Source organism: Mustela lutreola, chromosome 3, assembly GCF_030435805.1.
Source record: "Mustela lutreola isolate mMusLut2 chromosome 3, mMusLut2.pri, whole genome shotgun sequence".
Lineage (NCBI taxonomy): Eukaryota > Metazoa > Chordata > Mammalia > Carnivora > Mustelidae > Mustela > Mustela lutreola.
In genome coordinates, this window is record NC_081292.1 from 128,436,037 (window position 1) to 128,460,977 (window position 24,941).

The 24,941-nt window shown below is 35.1% G+C and overlaps 1 protein-coding gene and 1 long non-coding RNA gene across 19 annotated transcripts in view; one reads left to right on the forward strand and one right to left on the reverse strand.

Moving 5' to 3' along the window:
• ORC4 (origin recognition complex subunit 4) overlaps nt 1–19,457 on the reverse strand; it is a 107,571-nt gene extending 88,114 nt beyond the window's left edge. For 6 of the 17 annotated variants that reach the window (XR_009351842.1, XR_009351841.1, XM_059166801.1 and 3 more), the window contains exon 1: nt 18,561–18,649. The gene's annotated coding sequence lies outside the window, so the exon portion shown is untranslated. Of the gene's footprint in view, nt 1–18,482; nt 18,650–18,678; nt 18,720–19,330 lie in introns of those variants that run through there. The other 11 variants (XM_059166804.1, XM_059166794.1, XM_059166792.1 and 8 more) reach the window with 6 other exon arrangements.
• The window catches only part of LOC131826993 (uncharacterized), a 213,239-nt gene continuing 207,711 nt past the window's right edge, over nt 19,414–24,941 (forward strand). Inside the window, exon 1 of one of the 2 annotated variants that reach the window (XR_009351844.1) lies at nt 19,414–19,553. This is a non-coding gene — a long non-coding RNA (uncharacterized LOC131826993). The remainder of the gene's footprint in view (nt 19,554–24,941) is intronic. The other variant, XR_009351843.1, reaches the window with a different exon arrangement.

Below are 24,941 nucleotides of genomic sequence, written 5' to 3' on the forward strand. Positions count from 1 at the left end.
TGGAAAGAACCTAGATTTCCATTAACAGATGAATGGATAAAGAAGATGTGGTATATATATACAATGGAATACTATTCAGCCATCAAAAGAAATGAAATCTTGCCATTTGCGATGACGTGGATGGAACTAGAGGGTATTCATGCTTAGCGAAATAAGTCAATCAAAGAAAGACAACTATCGTATGATCTCCCTGATATGAGGAAGTGGAGATGTAATGTGGGGGGCTTGGGGGGTAAGAAAAGAAAAAAATGAAACAAGATGGGATCAGGAGGGAGACAAACCATAAAAGACTCAATCTCAAAAAACAAGACTGAGGGCTGCTGCGGGCAGGAGGACAGGAGAGCGTGGAGGGGATATGAACATTGGGGAGGGTATGTGCTATGATGAGTGCTGTGAAATGTGTAAACCTGGAGATTCACAGACCTGTACCCCTGGGGATTAAAGTACATTATATGTTTATTAAAAAATTTAAAAATTAAAAAAAAAAAAGGAACAATCCAAAAAGAAGATATAATAGCTGTAAATATTTGTGCACCCAACATGGGAAGATCTAAATACATAAAGGAATTAATAACACACATGAAAAAGAAATTAATAGGACTAGGACTAGATGCACTTAACAGATATATACAGAACATTCCAATCAAAACCAGCAGAATATACATTATTTTCAAGTGCACAGAGACTTTTCTTCCAGAACAGATCATATGTTAGGCTACCAAACAAGTCTCAATTCAAAAATTAAAATCATATCATGCATCTTTTCCAACCACAATAATATATAAAAGAAATCAATCAGAAGAAAAAATCTTGAGAACACAAATACATGGAGGCAAAATAACATGCTTCTGGGTATAATGTAATATAGTAATATATTTCTGGGTATAATATATTTCTATTTTTATTTTTTTATTATGTAATTATTTCTGAGTATATTAATAATTATAATATAAATATTACATAATAATTATAACATAATAATTACTATAATCATAATTATATAATAATGTAATTATAACTATAATATAATTGCATAATATATATTATGTGATTATATATAATATAATATAATAATAATATAGTATTGTTATTATTATATATAATAATAATATTACATAATATAATAACATGGGTAAACCAAGAAATCAAAGAGAAAAAAATACATGGAGACAAATGAAACTGAAAACACAACATCTATACCTTAGGGATGCAGCAAAAACTATTTAAAGAGTGAAGTTTATAGCAATACAGCCTTATCTCACGAACCAAGAAAAATCTTGAACAATCTAATCTTACACCTAAAGGAGCTAAAGAATGAACAAAGCCCAAAGTCAGTACAAGAAGGCCAGATCAAGGAAACCAGGATGTGTTCTCTGAAAAGATCAACAGTATCAACAAATCTTTAGCCAAACTCATCAAAAAAATGAGAGGACTCAAAATCAGAAATGAAGGAGAAATAACAACTGACATCACAGATGTCCAAAGAATTATGACATTGGGAAAAATCATATGCCAACAAATTGGACTACTTAAAAGAAATGGATAAATTCTTAGAAACATACAATCTACCAAAACTGAATCAGGAAGAAAGACAATCCGAACAGATCGATTACTAGCAATGAAATTGAATTAGTAACCGATAAACTCCCAACAAACCAAAGTCCAAGACCAGGGATGCCAGGATGGCTCTGTCAGTTGGGCACCCAACTCTTGGTTTTGGCTCAGGTCATGACATGGAGCCCTGTGTTGGACTCCCTATTCAGGACACAGTTTGCTTAGGATTCTTTCCCTCCCTCTTCCTCTGCCCCTCCTCCTGGTCGCATGCATGTGTTCTCTCTCTAAAGTAAATAAATAAATTCTTAAAAAAAAAAAAGTCCAAGAGACCACTTCAGAGGTGAATCCTATCAAACACTTAAAAAAGAGTTAATATTTTTCTCAAACTATTTCAAAAAAATAGAAGAGAGTAACCAAATAAAGATATCACAAAAAAAGAAAACTACAAACTGATATCTCTGATGAACACAGAAACAAAAAGCCTCAACAAAATAATAGCAAAAAGAAATACAACAATACATTTTAAAAAAATCACCATGACCAGGTGGGATTTATTTCAGGGATGCAAGGGTGGTTCAGTATTTGCAAGTCAATCAATATAATATTTCACATTAACAAGAGAAAGAAATAAACCATATGATCATCTCAATAGATGCAGAAAGAGCACTTAACAAAGTACCACCTCCAGTCATAACAAAAACTCTCAACTAAATAGGTTCTGATGAAACAAATCTCAATATAATAAAGGTCATATATGAAAAACCCATACCTAACATACTCAATGGGGAAAACCCGAGAGCCCTCCCTTTAAGGTCAGGAACAAGACAAAAATGTCCATTCTCACCAATCTTATTCAACATAGTACTGGAAGTCCTAGTCACAGTACTCAGATGAGGAAAATAAAGAAAAGGTATCCAAATTGGTAAAGAAGAAGTAAAATTTTCACTATTTACATATGAAATATTATATATAGAAAACCCTAAAGACTCCACCAAACTACTAGAACTGATAAATGAATCCAGTCAAGTCTGAAAATACAAAATCAACATTTAAAAATGTGTTGCATTTCTATACCCAACAATGAAGTAGTAGAAAGAGAAATTAGGAGAACAATCCTATTTACAATTACACCAGGATTAATAAAATACCTGGGAATAAAGTTAAGATTAAGTGTGTTATGCTGAAACCATAATACACTGATAAAAGAAATTGAAGACAACACAAATTAAAAGATAGTCCATGCTCACAGACTGGAAGAACTAATATTGTTAAAGTGTGCATACTAACCCAAAATATTCTACAGACTGAATGAAAATCCCTATCAAAATACCAACAGCACTGTTCAGAAAACTAGAACAAATAATACTAAAATTTGTATGGAATCACAAAAAATCCTGAATAGTCATATCAATCTTGAGAAAGAACAAAGCTGAAGACATTACAATCCCAGATTTCAAGGTATACTACAAAGCTGTAGTAATCCATAGAGTATAGTACTGGCACAAACACAGATAAAAGATCAACAGAGAATAGAAAGTCTAAACCCACACTTTTAGAGTGAATTAATATATGACAAAGGAGGTAAGAATACAGAATAAGAAAAAGACAATCTCTTCAACAAATGGTTCTGGGAAAACAGGACAGCTACATGCAAAAGAATGAAACTGGACCACTTTTTTACAACAGGTACAAAAGTAAGATCAAAATGGATTAAAGATCTAAATGGGAGACATGAAACCATAACTTCCTAGGAGGAAACACAGGCAGTAATTTCTTTAACATTGGCCGTAGAAACATTTTTCTAGATAGGTCTCCTCTGGCAAGGGAAACAAAAGCAAAATTGAACTAGTGGAACTAAACCAAAATAAAAAGCTTCTGCACAGCAAATAAATAAATAAATGAATGGGAGAAGATATTTACAAATGATATATCTAATAAAAGATTTATATACATACACACACACACACACACACACAAAATATATAAAGAACATACACAACTCAAACCAAAAAAACATAACCCAATTAAAAAGTAAGCAGAGGACCTGAGTAGTCATTTTTCCAAAGACATACAAATGGTCATAAACATATGAGAAGATGCTCAGTACCACTAATCATAAGGGAAATGCAAATTAAAACCACAATAACCTCTCACTTTACACCTGTCAAATGGCTTAAATCTGAAATATAAGACAACAAGTACTGGAAAACATGTGGAGAAAAAAGACCCTCATGCACTGCTGGTGAGAATGCAAATAGGTGTAGCTACTGTGGAAACAGTATGGAAGTTCTTCAAATATTAAAAATACAATTACCAAATAACTTAGTAATTGCACCAAATATTAAAAATACAATTACCAAATGACTTAGGTAATAACTCAAAAAATATAAAAAATCTAATTTAAAAAAGATATATATACTCCTATATTTATTGCAGCATTATTTACAACAGCTAAGATATGGAAGCAAGCCAACTGTCCATCCACAGATGAATGGATAAAGATGATGTGGTGGACATATATATTGGAATATAATATACTTAATATAACGGAACATCACTCAGCCATGAAGAAAAAGTGAGATCTTGTCATCTGCAACAATGTGAATGAACCTGTAAGATATAACACTAAGTGAGTAAGTCAACCAAAAAAAAAAAATACCATAAGACCTCACTCATAGGTGGAATTTAGGAAACAAAACAAAGAAAAAAAAAAGAGACAAAAAATCAAACTCTTAAGTACAGAGAACAAACTGTTGGTTGCCAGAGAGTAGGTGGGTTGGGAGATGGTTATAATAGGTAAAGGAGATAAAGCTTACACTTATTTTGATGGGCAATAAGGTACAGTATTGAATCATGTTATATACCTTAAATTAGTAACTGTATGTTAACTATACTTGAACAATAACAAAAAAACCTTAGGAAGTGAACAAAGTAAATTTCATCTTTAAAATGTAGTTCTTGGGGTGCCTGGGTGGCGCAGTTCGTTAAGCCACTGCCTTCGACTTAGGTCATGATCCCAGAGTCCCAGAATCGAGTACCGCATTGGGCTCCCTGCTCAGCAGAGCCTACTTCTCCCTCTGACCTTCTCCCCTCTCATAGTTCTCTCCTACTTCCATTCTCTTTCAAATAAATAAAATCTTAAAAAAGTGAATAAAAAATAAAATGCAGTTCTTTCTCATTAAAACTAAATTTTAAAAGATTAAATGATATAATTTTTGGCATATATATTAAAATGTCTGCTCTTGAGTTAAGACAATAGTCTGTATTGGTGAGGGTGTGGATAATGCAAGCAACACAGATGGAAGTACAAACACATATTATTAGAAGATTCAATTTTATACAGACTTCAATCTTCCAATTCCACTTCCAGAAATGTACTCAAAAGAAACAGTTACAGAGGGGTGCCTGAGTGGCTCAGTGGGTTAAGCCTCTGCCTTCGGCTCAGGTCATGGTCTCGGAGTCCTGGGATCAAGCCCCATATAGGGCTCTGTACTCAGCGGGGAGCCTGCTTCCCTTCCTTCTCTCTCTCTCTCTCTGCCTGCCTCTCTGTCTACTTGTGTTCTCTGTCAAATGAAATCTTAAAAAAGAAACAGTAACAGACATACACAAATACCTAGCTATAAAAATGTTTAATATATCTGATTATAAAAAGGAAAATTAAATATCCAGGGGTAGGAAGTTGACTACGCTATGATACACACATAATGAAAGACAATTACTCTTCAACTATAATCTTGACTGATTTGGTTTTAAAATAAACAAACATAAGCACCCCCACAATTGTTTGTTCAAAAAAGACCAATGCTTTCTGTCCAGCATTTAAGGAGCTTGAAGGTTGACACTCCTGTCCTCACAGCAAAAGAAAACCTGAATAAACTGAAAAAACAACTCTAAGATCTGTAAGAATGAGGTCATAGGGCACAACTGTTTCTTCCAATATTAAATATACACAGGCATACAGAATCACAGCTTACTGGAGCAGAAGCCCAGGAACAGATACTGCACTGGAAGCAATTCCAAAGTATGAAAACTTAAAACGCAATGGACAAATTGCTGGAGACTCAATGTTGATTAAGTTTAACAGTTAAAAACTCCAGGAGGGCCCAGTCTTAGGGAAGACTCCAAATTTTTCTGAGTTTTACCTCCAGGAACCCTATTAGATTTGCAGAGAGGATTAGAAAAATATTTCCTCCTGTTTTAACAGGGATAAGAGAAAAAAAACAGGCATACTGAAATACATCTAGAACATTCTATCCCTAAAAGGCTTGCCCACAAAGCAAGCTATTTCACCAGACCCTAATTGACCTGGGGAAGAGAAATACCCAAGTCAAGCCTCTTCTTGCCTACCTGACTCACCTAAAGGGGATAACCTGTGTGTATTTATGCAGCGGGGGGGGGGGGGGGGGGGGGGGCTGAGAAGTACCTGTAAAGGTCATAGCCCAAGGGCAAAGACTCTCACACAGAACAAAATCTGAAATCTAATTATAGGAATATTATAATGCTTCCCCTCCCCTAACATCTTACTACCATATTAAAAGGGCTCCCGTATCGAAAGCAGGGATTTACAAGTGACAGAAGAATGCTCAGAGCCTATTTATGAAATCTCTGGGAATTCCAAAGAAAATGATGTAGACAAAAGCAAAAACACAAGAGCAAATTTCAGTTTCTAACACCTATGGGTACAGCAAACAATAAACACAGCCTACCTTTAAGCTGAATAAATACAAAAACCTCAACACTAAAGACTTATTTACCTCAGTTCTTTATATACAGTACAATTCTGCTTAACATAATATTACAAGGCATACTAAAAGAAAAAAAAGATACAGCTTAAAGAGACAGAATTTTGAAATTCTGTGACAAAAATTTTGATGTAGCGAAGATTTTTGAAATTAACAGACAGGGAGTATAGAACAACTGTGACTAGTATGTTAAGGGCTCTAATGGAAAAAGCAGGTAACCTGCAATTACAGATGGGCATTTTAAGCAAAGATGGAAACTTCTAAGAAAGAATCAAAAATCATAAACATTAAAAGAGAAATAAAGTATGCTGCTATACTGTATGCTTAACAATATACACATGATTATAGCAAAAATATCATAAGGAACTGGAGTACGAAATTACAAATACCCTGTTACATGATACTTGCACTAACCATTAAATGGTGTATTGTTTTTTGAAAATGGGTTTGGATTGCTCACATATGTACATATAAATTGTACCAAGACCACTGAGAGAAATTTTTTTAAAAGTATAATATATCCTGAGAGAGACAGGGAAAAGCCCTGAATAATGTAAAATGCTCAAAATAAGAGAAGGCAGGAAGAGTGGAGGACAAAAAAAAAAAAAAAAAAAAAGAAACAAAGAACAAGGCAACAAAGGGAAAACAGCAATAAATCTGGTAGCTATTAATCCAACTATATCAGTATGGACTTTAAATATCAGTTGTTGAAGTAAATACAACAAATGAAAAAGAGACTGTCAGAATGGGTATAAAAACAAGACCCAATAATATGTGGTCTCCAAGAGACCTACTTTAAATATAATGAAACAGATGAAAGTACAGAAGAAGGAGGCAGACATATTAGGAATAAAGGGTAAAGGATAAAAGTTAATTCTCCAATAAGATATAATAATCCTTGTGTACATGCCTAACAGAGGGTCAAAATACACATAGTAAAAAAGTGATAGAAATGTAAGAAGAAACTAATGAATTACTCTTACATTTGGAGACCTCAATACTATTGGTAACTGATAGAAAATCAGGAAAGACATACCTGAATTGAACATGACCATCAATCAAATGAATTTAATTGATATTTATAAAATATTGCATTCAGCAAGAACAAAATACACATTCCTCTCAAACTCATATGCACGTTCACCAATGAAGACCACATTCTGAACCATATAATACACCTCACATTTGAAAGAACAGAAATTATATAAAGTATGCTCTAACATTATGATGAAATTATACTAAAAACAAATAATAGAGACCAATAAAATATCATAAGAAATTAAACAAGACATTTCTAAAAAACACATGGGCCAAGGAATAAAAAATCAAGAAAAATAAAAATTGGGAAGGAAATGAAAATGCACACAGAACTCAACCAAATAAATATAAGAGATACAGCAAAAGCAGTACTTAGAGGAAAACTTACAGCACTAAATACACATTATCAGAACAGGAAAAAAAAAAAAAAAGACCTAAAATATGAATAATCTAAGTTTCTACCTCAGGAAACTAAAATAAGAAAAGTAAATTCAAACCAAACTATGCAAAAGAAATAATACAGATTAGATCAGAAATCAATTAGGAAAATTAACAAAATAACTGGCTCAGTTTAAATTTAAAATTATTAACATCTTGCCAGGCAAAGAACAAAAGATCTTAAAAATTAAGACAAATGATTAGTATCAGAAATGAGAGCAAGACCATCAGTACTGACCCTATAAACCTTAAGATGATGATAAGAGAAAATTATGAACTATGCCCACAAATTTGTTACCTCGATGAAATGGACCCAATTCTTTGAAAGACACAACCTAATAGAATATATACAAGAAAAAATAAGTAATTGAATAGATTTATATGTATTAAAGAAGGTGAATCAATAAATAACCTTCCAAAACAGAACTCAACATGCCAAGAAAGGTCCACTGGTAAACTCTACCAAACATTTAAGGAAGAAATACCAATTCTTTACAAATGATATCAAATCTCTTCCAGGAAATAAAGGTGAAGGAACACATTCTAACTCATTGTATGAGGTAAGCATTATTCCCTAATAAGAAAACCAGACAACAACATTACAAGAAAGGAAAACTATATTCCATTATCTTCCATAAATACAGATGCAAGAATTCTCAACAAATTAACAAATTCAATCACACGATGTATAAAAATAGTTAGACACTCAAAAAATAAGTGGGATTTATTCCAGGTATGCAAGGCTCATTCATCATTCCTAAAGCAAACGATGTAATCCACAACATCCACAGGATAAAAAAATATTTTATCAAGAGATGCAGAAAAAACATTTCACAAAATTCAACACCCATTGGAAAATACACTAGGAATTGGGGAACCTGGATGGTTCAGTCAGTTAAGTGCCCAACTCTTGATTTCAGCTCAGGTCATGATCTCAGTGCTATAAGATTGAGCCCAGCATCCAGAGGCAAGGCCTGCTAAAGATTCTCTCTCACCCTCTTCCTCTGCCCTTCACCGCAGCACACTTACATACTCTGTCTCTTTCTCTCAAAAAACAAACAAATAAACAAACAAACAAAAACTAAATCAAACGGAAGCCAAAAAAAGAATGATTAGGAATAGAAGGAAACTTTTTCAATGGGGAAAAAAAAATCTAAAAAATGAATAAATACAAAAATAAATCTAGCTAACACATTTCATATTGAGAAACTGCCTGCTTTCCCACTCGGATCAAGAACAAGGATCACCACTGGTGCAAAATGTTACTTGAACCCATAGCTAATGCAGTAAGACAAGAAAAGGAAATAAAAAGTATACAGACAGAGAAAAAAAACAAAAAACACTGTTCACAGATGACAGATCATGTATGTAGAAAATCCAAAAAAATGTATACACACAAACTACTGAAGCAAAGTTCAAGATACAAAGTTAATATACCAGTCTCGACTGCTTTCCTTTTTTTTTAAGATTTTATTTATTTATTTGACAGGCAGAGATCACAAGGAGGCAGAGAGGCAGGCAGAGAGAAAGGAAGGGAAGCAGGCCCCCTGCTGAGCAGAGAGCCCGATGTGGGACTCGATCCCAGGACCCTGGAATCATGACCTGAGCTGAAGGCAGCGGCTTAACCCACTGAGCCACTCAGGCGTCCCTCGACTGCTTTTCTATACACTAATAATGAACTGGAATTTGAAATTAAAAACACAGTACCATTTATATTAGTACCAAAGAAGAAAAATCCCACAATATAGATATAAATCTAACAACATACAGGTTCTACATAAGGAAAACTATAAAACTGATTTAAAAAAAACAAAGAGGACCTAAATAAATGCACAGATACTCCATTTAGATACATAAGAAGACTCAGTATTGTTATTATGTCAATCTTGATCTATAGAGGCAATGAAATCCCAATCAAAATTCTCAAGTTATTCTGTGGATAAATAAACTGATGTTAAAGTTTACATGGAAGGGATAAAGGCACTGAAAAGCCAACACAATACTGCACTAGAACAAAGGCTGAGATTGGAAACTACCCCAATACAAGACTTACTATAAAGCTAGGCTAATATATACAACTGACCTTTGAACAAGAGTTTGAACTACTTGGGTCCATTTACACACGCTTTTTAAAATATACAAATACAGTACAGTACTGAAAGTGTCTTTTTCTTCCCTATGATTTTTTTAATAACACCTTCTTCTCTCTAGATTAAGAATACAGCATATATTATATACTACAAACCAAATACATGTTACAAACTGCTTATGGTATATGTAAAGCTTCCAGTCAACAGTAGGCTCTTAGTAGTTAAGTTTGGGGGTGGGAATTAAAAGTTATACAATCATTTTGAACTGCACAGGGGGATGCAACCTGGGTTGTTCAGGGGTCAACTGCACAGGGTGGCAATGGTGGAAGGATAGAAAAATAAATAAATGGAACATAACAGAAAGTCAGATACAGACTCACATAAATATCTCTGACAAAGAAGATAATTCAACAAATAAAGTCTAATGGTACTGGAACAAGTGAACACATGAGGGAAAAAAACTGAGTTGACAAAGAACTTACACATTTCACAATAATTAACACTAAATGGATAATAAATCCATAAGTTAAGTGTAAAACCATATAACTTCTAAAAAGGAACATAGTAAAAAAATCTGTTACTTTGCATTTGGCAGTGTTTTGTTTGTTTGTTTGGTTTTGGTTTTTTTTTTTTTCTTCTTTTTTAGTAGGCTCCACACTGGACTTTAATGTGGGGCTTGCACTCATGGCCTGGAGATCAAGACCTGAGCTAAGACTGAATCAGACTCTAAACTGACTGAGCCACCCAACCGTCCCCGGCAATGAATTTTCACATACAACATCAAAAGCACAATCCAGGAAAGAAAACACTGGTGGATAGAATTTTATTTAAATTAAAAAACTTTTGTACTGTGAAAGACACTGTTAAGACAAGCCACAGACAGAAAAAATATTTGCAAAATACATATATGATAAAAGACTGGTATCTAAAACATACCAAGAACTTTGAATTTTCCTTAATAATAACATATTAATACTGGTTCATCAACTGCAAAAAACACATCACTCTAGCAAGATGTTAACAATAAGGTAAACTGGGTTAACAGCAGGAAAGCTAGGCCAGTGGGAATATATGGGAATTTGCTGTACTCTCGATCAATTTTTCTGTAAGTCCTAAAACTGCTCTAAAAAAATGAGTCTATTAATTTTAAAAAATCCAAAAAGAAAAAAAGAAAGAAAGAAGGGATTGATCTAAGTCACAACCTTCACTTTTCCCTGCTGTCAAATATGGTAATCCCAAAACACACGGGAAAATACAGACCCAAACTCTACTCTTTTTAATGACAATTTGTGAAAAACCCAGGAGGGAACACAAACTTATGGAATATTTGCGAAAATGAAATGTAAGTACAAAAAAACAGTCACTTTCAAGTAAGTACAACAGGCAACCTATAAAATGAAGTAAAAAATCTCTGTAAAATACAATGTATTGCAACATCTGCCTTGGGAGAATATGACCCTATGGGAATGTTTGCTAAACAATAATGTGAGTCAAAGGAAATATTAACTACTTTAAAAGTATTTTAAAACTAATTCATCTGTTTTTTATTCTTAAATCAGAAGAATAGAATATTTACATATGAAAGTAAGAATATATATGAGAACACGCCCACTGGATATGATTCAAACAACAGAGGTCTTATGGCTACTAGTTGCAACACAGCTTTTAAAGAAAATATTTTTGGGTTTCATCCATTTTAAAATAACAAAGACATACATAAATCTAGACGTGATTATTTTGAGAAAACAATGTAAGGTGACATTTCTAGGACATCTATATAAAAAAAATGTACATTTTTATAATAGTGTCAAGATGAAAGCATATGGGAGAAAGCGAAAATGTACAAGTCCACCAAAAGAAAAGCTAACACATTTGGACCTTTAATCTTGCCAACTCTGACCTCAATCTTTTGGTTAAAACTTAATAGTAATTTCATTGCCATATTAATCAAAGAAGCAGTAAAATATCTAAAATTTTATTGTGTTTTTACTGAAGATGAGAAGGGACACTGGGAGAAGAATGTGATATTAAGGGGAAAAAAGAAATGAAGGAAAACTTTGGTGTCCCAAACAGATGCTTCTTTGAAGATAAGCACCTAGGAAAGAATCTGGAGTGAAAAGGAGGAATAAAACTAAAATAGAAGAAGGGGAAGAACTGTAAATTCCAGGTTTTATCTACATTTTATTTTTAACGTTCAACTTACATTTCACTTTCAAACTTAAACATCCCATAAAACAACTCATTGGTCAATCCTATTGAAACAGAATAAACACGTAACAACAAGAACACTTAATAACCAGTATTTTAATTTGGGCTAGAATTCACCTTCAAAAACCTGAAGTGATAAGACAATTAAAATTAAATGGAGACCTCTATCTCTCTCCTTCAAAAGACAAGGTTCTATACAGTAACAGAAGAAATTTACATTGGGAAATAACCAGGCACAGCAGATCAGAGTATCATTTAAAAAAAAAAAAAAAATCAGGGGTGCCTGGGTGGCTCAGCTGGTTGAGCAGCTGACTCTGGATTTCAGCTCCCTCTCCCTCTGCTCCTCCCCCAGTCCCTGGCCCTGCTTGCTCACTCTATCACTAAATAAAAGATCTTTTAGAACAATATCAAATGTGATTCTTGTGCTGTTTTCACCTGGTTCTCAGGCTTATGCCATGAACAGGGTTTCTCACGATAGGCACTAATGACATTTTTGAACTAATTCTTTGTTGTAGGTGGCTGTCCCATGCATTGTAGGATACTCAACAGCACCTGCAGTCTCTATCCACTGATTTTCAATAGCAATTCACCCTTAACAATCAGATATGTCTCTGGACATTGCCAAATGTCTCCTGGGGGTCATTCTGTCAAAGCTGAGAACCACTGACTTAGAGGCAAGAGACTGGAAAATTCTTCTCATTGGGCTCTTATTAGCCCAAGAGAAAAGGCTTCCAAATAACACCAAAAAAGTGGGTATCAGGATTCCCCCACCAAATATGCTGCAGAGAAATCTTACCAAAGGTTGATCCATTAGCATTTGCAAGGCTCAGCCAAATTCAAAAGCATGAAAAAGCTTCTTAATGCTCTTTATACAAATTTGAACACACAACCAAGGATCACAAGATAGCTGAGGAAAGCCTCTAAGATGAAAGCCTTTAGAGCATCCTAACAGAAAGGATAACTTAGGAGATAAGAAAGTAGGCAGAAATAAACTTTAAAATGTAACTTTAATTAAATTCATAAAGAGAAAAATAATCAGGATGCCATTTAAAAAATGCAGAGATCAAAAAAAGTACTGGAAATTAAAAACAAAACAATAGAAATTAAAGTCTGAATGTTTAAAGAAATCAAATAAGTATTCAAAAAATTGTAAAGCGAAGGACTGGGAGAAGATCAAATACGGGAGAGAAGAAATACATCTAAGAATATAATGTCTAATTGCAATTTCAGAGCCAAAAACACAGGCAAGGAAATCAGAGCAGAAGTATCTGAAACCTTCTCAGAACTAAGAAATACAAGTTGCCAGACAAAAGAACCCATGAAATAAATGCACAGCAAAGTGGATGCCTATAGACTCATAACTCACCTCACATCACCGTGACATTTCAGAACACTAGCTTCAACAAAGAGAACCTTATATAAGCTTCAAACAAAAAGGGTACAGGAGCTTCCACTGGGAATAAAAAAGTGAAATGCAAATTGTTGAAAATACAGCTTCAAATTTTATATCAAACACTAAGGATTACTTTGCAATTCTGAAGAAAAACATTTCCAACTTAGAATCCTACACTCAAACTAAGCTAGGGCAACCTAAAGACATTCAGAGGTACAGAACACCTCAAAACATCTGCCACTTAGCTACTGGAGACTGTGACCAAACAAAATCAATTATTAATCTTAATAGATAACTATTAACCCTTTAATGATGATAACCTAAGTTAAAGAAATTCTAAAAGCCTGTACTCAAACAAAAGAAAAAAGATCTCCAAAGAAAATTCAGAGATGCAAAAATTAACACAAGCAAAGAATTACATGGGATGTAAGAGAGGGTACATCACAGGCTAGAGACAGGTTGCATGAGGGGCAGCCGTATCAAGCAGCCAGCCTAAACTGGAGATCAGAATGTTCTAGGAGAAATTCTCAATGATGGTTGAACTAGTTGAACAACAACAACAAAAACTTCTGAACCTGGAAAGGAGATGCTGATAACATGCAGAGTTTGGGGGGTCGAATTAATCATAAATATTGAGAAACTATACAGACATAAAATGGTTATCTACCAAAAACTAAGGTATCACTGGAATGCTGGGAGAGGGCAAGGGTATTTGTGGGAAAAACCTAAATTTACACCATCCACAGAGGAAGTCAACAGATAATGCCTAAAATGGAAAAATTAAGTGGTAGCATGTGTTACTTGGAAATATGGAGTTAAATACCAAAAAAATCAGACAAAAAAAGTAAAAAACTGTTTTCCCCAGAGATGGGGATATGGGGGCTTTAACAGCCACCCTGTCCAACATCACACCTTCCTGGGGCTTAGGAAGATGTGGGGATAAAGGCCCAACCATTTCTGTCCACCATGGTACATCTCCGGAGGGCCATACTCTGGAGAATTAAACTTGAGATAAAATAAACTTGTGAGAAGTTCAACTTGTTTTTAATAAGCCATGTAGAAGTAGTTAATATTTCAAGAACATGTTCTTTTACAATTTAAACCTTTACATTTTACATATAATAGTTTAAACTATTAACTCAAAAACTACTTGAAACTTTTCTAAATTTTAACTAACTTGGGGGCACCTGGATGACTCAGTCAATTAAGCGTCTGACTCTTGATTTCAGCTCAGGTCATGATATCAGGGTTTAGTTAGAGCCCTGGATGGGCAGACCCCCAGACTGAGAAAACAGAAGGGCTGCGCTGCTGGTAGCTTTCCTGGGCTACGAGGAAAAAAAAAAAATCAAAGCACAGGATCCACCAAAAGTGGGATGCAAATATATCATCACTCAAATTAAGTTGAGATCCTAAGAGCAACATCATCAGGATCAGGGAGAAACTAGATGGAAAACAGAACTCATATGACTCGTGACTTGAAGCCCTGCTGAATAGTGCACGCGTGCATGTGTGAGTGTATGTGTGTGTGTGTATAAAACAAGTAATCTGAAGTCGAACATGAACTAAGTGACTTGGGACTGGTAGCATGCATAAATCAAGTTTCCCAGAAAACATGCCTTCCTAAAGAAGATACCATTATCCTAAGACTTAAATAATCCTGTAATTTTTCATATCCAACAACTCAGACATAGTCATACAAGGAAAAAATCATGAACCAGCAGAAAGAGACCCTTAAAAAAAATTAAGAAACTGAAATTATCAGTTAAAAACAACAAATCACCAATACTGGGCCAACAAAAGCCACAACTGTAATTTTTAGCAAGTAGTTAGAAACAGTAAAAAATTGGGTCATTTACTTCTTAAAAAGACACTGATCAGACTGATTCAAGCATCTCAACCCAAAACAGGAAAAAGAATTCTATCCAAAATATCATAAGGAAATAGCAGAAAACCTAAAGAAAACATTTTTTAGAGATTTCTTTCAAAGCAGCAAGTATTAGATTGGCAGCTGACTTCTCAAATCACTAATGGAAGCTAAATAAATTCAAAAAGCAAAAACCCACAGTGGAACGTTATCTTCAAGATTCTGAAAAACAACGAAAGTCTACAGTTTAAAAGACCCAAAACATTCTTCAAGATTGAAGATGAAGCAAGACACTGTACGGTAAGCAAAAAATTAAGATAACTCGCCTTCAGTACAACTGTATTAAAGATACTCTAAACAGTATTAAAAGCAAAACGAAAAAGATTTTCAAAGAAAATTGAGAAATGCAAAAATTAATGAAGTCTGAAAATGGTAAAAATATAGGAATATGTAACTGAATGTTGATGGTAAGAACAGTACTGTCCAAGAGAAATACAATACCATGCATAAACATAATTTAAAATTTTCTAGTATCCACATTTAAAAAAGGTAAAATTAATTTATTATAATTTCAACATGCAGTCATAATAAAAAGCTAAATTATTCTATTGTTTTCATACTAAGTTTCAGAAATCTGCAATTTGACATTTACAGAACATGACAATTCAGATGCTAAATTGTCATCAGAAATATTTGACCTTTATTTTTAGTTTCCAATTGAAAAGTACATTTACATATCCAAGTTGTTCCAAACATACTTAAAGGCTTTTCAACAACCAAATCAAGTATCAGTTTTCCAAATTTAAATTAACAGTACATAAAACTAAAAATTCAGTTCCTCAGCAACACTAACCACATTTCAAGTTGTCCATGACCAGCCACAAGCAGGCTATGGTATAGAAACCCTTTCTTTGAGTTAAAATTACAAATAAAATTAAAATAATACTAATAGCATGTAAGCCAGTAAAAAAATGAAATGAAGAGAAAATCATCCAGGAAGCAAGAAATGTTCCAAGCACACAGAGAATATTTGCCACACTGGTCAAATCTTTAAGTAAAACATAGACAACCGAACAGAAACATTGTGGTAAAGAAACGACATTTCAAACAAGAAACTGAAATAGCCAATAAATTTTTTACAAAATGCTCAAAGTCATTAATAACCAGAGCACTGTAAATGAAAACAATAATAAGCTACATTCATCATGTGGCAAAAATGAAAAATGTCAACTACTGGTGACACTGTTGAAAAAAGTTATGTATCATATACTGTTGGTAGGAGCATAAATTGATCTATTTTGGGAAAGTTTGGCATAATCTACACTGTGCAAAAATAAATGCTATGTGCATAAAAATACATGCATAAGTACATTCATAGTAGGATTGTTTATAATTGCTAAAAACTAGACACAATCCAAATGTCCATTAAACTTAGACTAATTAAATTGTGGTTTATTAATAAAAGAATTAACTACACACCACTTACTACAAACATTCCTATATAAAAATGAAAAAAACATGTACTACAGCTAAATCCACTAACAGAGTTAAACATTGATGCACGAGAGGAAAGTAATACATAATGGATAATCTTTTCATATAGGTAAAATACAGGCAAAATTCATCTACTTCGTGTAGGAATGCCAACATCGGTGGTTACAAAAACACTTGAAATAAAAATAGGAAATAATTACAATAAAAATTCAGTTAGTGTTAACCTCTGGAAGTGGTGAGCAGAATATTCAGGAATGGATGGGGGCAGGAGTTGGTCTCCAATGCCAAGAATGTTCTAGTTCTTGACTTTGGTAGTGATCACCAAAGTGTTGAATTAGTAATTATTCATTATACTACATACCTATGATTTGTGCATTTTTTGCATATTTAGTATCTTAACATAAAAAATTTAAATTTGTTAAAGAAGGCACTTATATTGCTTTGCTATAATTTTTTTTCTTTTATAAAGTGGTAAATGTTGCAATACGAACAAAATTTTAAGGCACAGAGTCTAGTTTTTAATTCTGTTTCACATACTACACACAAGAAAGAAGCACAAGGCAATAGTGTATAAATAGGGTCCACTGCCAAAACATAAGAAGTAAAATGTAGAAAAGTAGTAACTTTAATTGACAGCGTACTCCTAAAGAACTCATTACAGAAGTAAATAATACCAATGCAACAAAATGAGGAATTTTAGATTACTGGTCTTAGAAGAAAACGATGAAGAGTGATCATCTTTGAAAGTACTTTTACCAAAGAAGATAACTGAAAGACAGCAATGGCTCAGTTAAGATTGTATGAAATGAGTATGAAAAAGAAATGGTGATATTTTACTAAAAAAAAAAAAAAAAAAAAAGGAAAGAAAGAAAGGCTTACTAATGTAAATTCTTGAATTCCTTAGTAGTTTAAATTATTATCTTATGAGGGAAACATTTCCAGCAAAAATAGGTGGCATTTAATTGAGAAACCATCTGAGACTAGTAACCAAAGAAACTTAAAACAAAATGCCCATTTAAAAATCTCTCATCTACACTAGAGAAAAAGAAAATTTCATGTCCCTTCTCTATAAACCGTAACAACCTCGACGACTACATCATCCATATCCCTTTCTCAGAACAAGCAGAAGCGTTGTGCTGCAGCAACAACCCCAAGATACGGGAGGGAAATTCCATTCAAGACTTCCCAGCTTGCTCCCTCCTCCCCAAAACCACTCCAGAATTCCTAGGAGCACAGCGAAGTAAGGAATGATGGTCACAATACCCAATGCAAGTAACGCATCTAATGCCCAAAGTTGTCAAAATTCACACACGGAGCTTTTCTCTCCTCCTGCTCTGAGCTGAAGAAACAGCCAACAGTCCTCTGGAGAAGCTCCACAGATCCCATTTCTCTTTAGCAGCAGGATCAAATTTCCTCACCACCACCGGGGGTAGTCAACACCCCGCCCGAGATCTGCTCTCGTGAGGAATCCCTGCAGGCGTCAGAAATTCGTCAGCAGCCTCACAGGAAGGCCACGAGACAGAGGGGCCTGCCTGGCCTAGACAAGCCTGCCCCTTCCCGCATTCCCAGTCTCCGCAACCTTCCGTCCTCATTCTTTTCGATTTGCCTTTCGCCACTGGCGACCCTGGCTTTCGTTTTCAGGCTAGATTGCCCCGTGTTACCTCTCACAGAGAAGTCTGCCCTTACCAGGGCAGAGCAGGAATCTAGCGACAACGGGAACCGCTTCAGGGTGCACTCACCGCGGAGTCGGCTCGGCTTCACCTGCTACTGCCAACAGTACACCACTACTCCCGGCATTCCCCGCGCACGCACCGCGTCTCCCACCCCGCCCCACTCCCGCCCAAACACGTGACTTACTTGCGTCTCCGTCCACGCCCACTTCCGTTCCTCCGCTTTCCCTTGGGAGAGAGGAGGGGGGCACGGGGTGTTAAAGAGTAGCGACTTCCTCCTACTCCCCGCCCCCGCCCCTCTACCCCCTGCTACAATGTCTTCCGGGTCGTAAGTGCCTCGGAGCCTTCTGGGAAACCATATCATTTCCTCCCCTCCCCCTCCTTCTGCCTTCGACCAACCAGCCTCCCGTCAGGGAGGGACATGCGCAGTGAGTGCCTCCCGTCTCTTCTACCCGAACCCCCCTCCCCCCCCCAGCAGAGAGACCCCAGCAGCAGCAGCAGCTGATGATGAAGAGAGAGGCAGTGGCAGAGGGGGGGCACCTTTTATTTCTATTTTTAAAGGGACAGGACACTAATTTTACCCCACTTCAACCTTGAATTGAGGGGGGTGGGGGGAAGGCGGCTGAGTTCCTTCCCCCACCCTCCAGCCCTGAGACCTGAGAGGGGGATTGAGCCTGAGAAAGAAGAAGAAGGAGTTTCTTCTTCTTCGAAAACCCCCATCCACGACTCCTACCCCCTCACCCCTCCACTAGCCTCCCTCCCGAGCCCCCTCCACCCTCCTCCTCTTTGGCCGTGAGAGCAGGAGAGAAAGAGACCAAAAGCCTCTTAGCAACACAGACCCTTTGCTGCTGCTGCTGCTGCTGCTGCTGCTGCTGCTGCTGCTACTGCTACTGCTGCTGCTGCTTGGCCCTGGCTGGAGACATCTCACTACACCCAGGAGCAGCCACTTCCCCAGCTCTCCTCCTCCTTCGCCTCCTCCTCCTCCACTCCCCCCCCTTTATTACCCTTTGTGTCATCCTCCACAGCTCCAGGGAAGGCACTCAAAAGTGGGGGGCAGGAAAGGTAAGTGTGTCTGTGGGGGCTTCATTGCCTTCCTCTGGCTCTGACTTTAACTCCGGGGCAACAGTAGCACCAAACCACATACGCAGTGGAGCTCCGGGGTGAGGAGGGGGTGGTGCTGGGGGGGGGGGGCGTGAAGGAGGGGTTGGAGTGGGGAGGGGTGTGTGAGGTGGGTGCCCATCCTGTCAGAGGAGGAAGGGCACTTTTATTTTTATTTGCTGTTGTCAAAAGTGGTTTCTCTTCTCCAGCTAACATCTGATTGTGTCTTGCTCCAGTGGGGGAGAATACAAAAACAACCCCCTCCTTCCTCCAATGAGGCGCCAGGGAAAGAGACAGAAAGAGGCACACTTTCTAGATGTCACTTGAAAAAATTCATTTGGAGAGCTTTTCCCCTTTTTCCCCAAGAAAAGCTCCACTGCATTCGTTTCTGAGTGGGAAAATGTCGGGATTTGGATTGTATTGGAACTGCTTATCCATTTGTAGACCTGAGTGTTTTCTCCTTTTTGGTTCTGTATATGGTTTGGAAATTGACTTCAGTGTTGGAACAGACTTGATTGGTTTTTGCTTTCTGGGTTTAATTTTCCTTTTTTTGTTATTGTTGTTGTTGTTGTGTCTGACTTGCAAGGAAGATTTCAAATTTTTAGTTGATAGAGGCCTTTGGTTAGGTTTTGACTTGTATTACTGCTTTTTTTGTTAAATGTTTGTTTCATATATTAGTATGTAAAGTTCAAAGCTTAAAATGCTCAAAGTTTAAATACCTCCGGTATTATCTCTCCCTACATACGTTCTTGATAATTATTTTCCATAAGACGAGAATATTAGCTTTTCCTAATTAATCTGGGTATTTTTCTAATCTTTGTAACTTGTCTGAACAAGTAATCCCCATTGAAAACTTTATGTTGTTCTGGCTTCATGGAAGGCCAAACCTCTCCATCAATAGTTTGCCGGATTGGTACCACTTTCAGTTTTAACTGAATTATTTATCTAGTGTTGTAAATTGAGATGAGTTTTTCATCTCTTGGGGTACCGAACCAAATTGATCACTGTATGTGAAAGAAGACAGATTTCTAAAATATACTTTCATGAGTCAAATAATGAAGTCGTACTTATGATATTCATTGTAGTTAGGCAAAAATTGAAAGATAGATCCAGGTTTCGGTTTATAGAATAACAGCTTCATAAAAATCACTATGGCTTTCAAATTCAGTGCTGTATTTTATTTCACAAATGCTAGAAACTATGTTTCCAGTGTAGGCCTTTTACTAGGGCTTACATTGGAAAGTGGCATTTTGTTTCATACATGCATTTCTTTATCCTTTCCTTGAAGATGGATGCACACATACATATATACACTTTCTCTCTCACGCACACACACTCTGTCTCTCTCACACATACACACCCTTTTTTGTAACTGCATTGGTATCTCTGATCCCATAATTTATGTCAGCAAAAAATATTTTTTTGTAAAGCAGCAATTTTATGATCAGACTGGTAATATGAAAATAGCAATTTGATCAAAAGAAAGGATTGAAGAAAAATAAATCTAGATGGATATTTGACACAATATTATTAAAACGTAATACTTTTTAATTTTTATTTTCTTGGTGGTAAAACCAAAACATAATGATGCTTCTATTTTAGTGGCAGAAATGCATTGCAACTGTAGAAACTTGTTCTGTAAAATTTTCATTAATGTGTGCAAAAGTAGACATTTCAACACGGGGAAAAAGCTGTATAGCAATAAACAATATGTTCTTATTTCCTTCCTTTCTATCATCAATTTAAACAATTTCTTACCTTCCACTGAGGTATAATTGGTATACTTCAGCAGAAACCTGTGTCAAGTTCAAGTTTTTCTCCCAACATCAATACTATTATTTCAGGCCCACCTAGGATTTCTCGTCCTCACCCTACTTCCTCAGCAACCTTAACATAAGAGGGAGAAAGTAGAACTTAGTGAAGAAATCAATTTTAAGTAAAGCAAATTGTGTATATAATTGGAAGATAGTTGCCCCGTCGGCAGCTGAGTGAAAATTTACAGTCTTGACGATAATACCTTTACTTAAGTTGTGTCTGCTTTTCTTTTGAAAATGTTCCTATATCCCACCACTCATGGGGTAATTGTGTGGTTTGAGGTTTCCAGACTTCCTCTAAGTTGGATAATGATTTATATTTAGAAAACCCTTTTTATTATGGCTTATATTTTAAATATTAAGACATTTTAGGATTGTAATGTTCATCTAAGTGATATCTTGGAGATCACTTTATCCAGCTCTTCATTTTTCATATTGCTGAATTTCAGAGAGCTTGAGGAACTTGCCTAGGTTCCAAGGCCTCTAAGTGGGCAGAACATGGACCAGAGAACTGAGGTCTCTTAACAGTCACTGTGCTATACAACCTCATTCTTATGAGGTCGTGAATGAGACTCATTCACAATTTTGTGTATAGCACTTAGGGATTTTATATGGAGGCATATTATTCTAAGAATATTTAGGTATATAGCTTTAAGCTAAAATTTTGTCTATTTATAACTCACTTATTTGTTGTTGATTTAAGAGGTACTGATTTCTCTCATTCTAGATAGTTACTATTATGAGAATTATTTCAGCTTCCTCTGATGCTTATTTTTTCTGTGCACTTCTAATTAATAAATATACGTCTTACTTCTTACTCTTGGATTAAAGACATGTATATAAGAATGATATATAATGTATTATGAATGTTTACCTGTTAGTCTTGCTGTGTGAACCACTTAAAACTAAGGATTCTTGTCTTGTTAACATTTTATATCCCTCACAGCAGTGTCTGATGCACAGTAGGCCCTACTGGTTATTTGTCATAATTGATAATAGAGTTAGGCATATTTGAATTTCTTTACTTCCATATGTGGAATTCATTTCCTTTCTTTCTTTTTCTTTCCTACAATTTTTCCACTACCATGATTTTTTTAATTTGTTTTTACTGTAGCTCTCACTTTTTCTGTCAGCCAAAATAAATCCTGATAACAATATAGTATTTATAGAAAATAAAAACATATTCCCTTTAATCCTTGTACAGGATGCAATTTAACAAAAATCATTTATTTTTAATAAGAGATTTCAAAAAAATTCCAATTAAAAATATACTGGTAAAAGTTCAAGATACACTTAAATTTCATTTCATTGAATGCCTAGTGCAATAGGATATTGGAATGATTAGGCCACTTTTACCAGCTCTATAAAGCAACTGTTACTTAGGTGACATGTTTCCCTGACTTTGTTTTTTTGGTCCTTACCCAGACACTTATCAACTTGCCAGTTTTCTATGGATATGAAGATTTACTCCTAGTCATCACTGGGACCCCATGAAGTCAGCCAGAAAGCCTATGTCCAACTTATGTACCTTTGCAAACTTGTCTGGATTTTGAATGTATGTGCAAAACATATTGTATTTAGGTATTCATTAAACATCCACTGAGCATCTGCTGTCTGTCAGGCACTGTGCTAGGCATCTGAGAAACAGGATGGTCCCTACAGTTTAATATGAAGAGATATTTTATTGTATTCCACAAGTCTATTGGTCATAACTTTATTTTGATGTTTTTTCCTAAATAAATTTTATATTAATTAAATGGATACTGTTAGGTAGAAAAATGCATGTTTAAGAAGGATTTTGCTATATTTTATTAAAATAGAAAAATATAAAGAAAAATTTTCCAGTTAATACTGTATTTTGGGGATTTCTATTCTGTATATAATTCGTTAATTTTAGATCATAAAATTAGTCTATGTGGCTATCATTGCTAGTATTTTATTGGTACATACTTATATTTGAACGTTATCAACATTGTTTTTTGAAGTACCTCATTAAATTATTCCCCCCAAAAAACAAATTTAAACTTTTTTTTTTCTCAAAAGTAACTTTTCTCTTTACATTTCATATAACAGGTTATCTTTCAAGGTTCATTGGAAGACATGGTACATTATCATTTTGATCATTTAAGTTAATTTCTATAATTTAAGCTACCAGTATAATTTAATTATCATGGAATAATTACAGTATATACTATTTTTAGGAGTTTTGGAATTTTCAGTGTGCACTAGATAAATTCCTCCAAGATCCTCATTAGAAGCTTTCCATTTCTAACTCTAAACAGGTTAGTTGCAATTTTTATTCTTGATTATGTGAGACAACTTCAGTAAAATGATTTGGGAGTTTCTTGGTTATGGATGTTTCAAAACCAAAGGATACTATCTTGGTTCCTATCATGGCTTTCACATGTAATTTAAAAATATATTAGAGGGAAATTTCCTGGATTTTCTTTGTCCCCCTTAAACTGTACTTAGAATAATATTGATTCACAGTTTGAAAGGAAGGACTCTCTTGCTGGTACAGTATCTTGTGAAGGTAAATAGACTTCTGAAGGTCAATTCTGATCTTTTTCAAGTTCATTCTTAACTTTTTATTCTAGTAATAATCATAGTTACCATTTATTTAAGTGCCTAACACTATGATAAATATATCAGTACACTGGTCCTGTGAACTTTGAACATTATTGCCATGTTATAGATGGAGAAACCTATTACTGATAAAACAGCATTTTACATATAGCAGCAAAATACTCCATCACAGTAAATTCATAACACTTTTTAAAATTTAAAGCACAGTCACAATAACTTTTATCAGTCAATAAGTACTCTGGTAACCACTAGTAAAATCATGGCCCAAATAGCTTATTGATAGAGTGATGGAAAATTTCTAGAAGTTTACAAGGAGAGAAAAACAATAAACAAACCCAGTTCTTTATAAGGAACATAGATGCAGACCAGTGTGCAACTGGAAATCAAATACACTTGACCCTTGAACAACACAGGTTTGAACTGTGGTCCACTTATAGGCAGAATTCTTACAGTAGTATAAGTATACTTTTTCTACCTTCTGATTTTCTTAACACTTTTTTCCTCTAGCTTTATTTTAAGAATGGAATATGTTATGTAAGACACAAAATATGTTTTAATTGATTTTGTTACTGGTAAGTCTTCTGTTCAACAGTAGGCTTTTAGTAGTGAAGTTTTAGAAGAGTCAGAAGTTATACAGGATTTTCAACTGCACAGAGATCAGCACTCTCATTGTTCAAGGGTTAACTGTATACCTAAAATCAGTTTTCTCTCTGTATGGCAAAGATTACATTTAGGCTTTCTACATACTGAATTTTCTTTCTCTTGCATGGGTTGTATTTAGCATTTTGTTAGGTGAAGTTTGAAGGTTCTAACAATTTGTAATCCAATGAATATTGGATTTACTGCAAACATTTTAATGTAAATGTTTAAATGGAAAATCACTACACAGAAGGGACATATATTGCCTAGTGGTTGGGTGTGTATATATGCAGATCTTCTGGATCCTGTATTT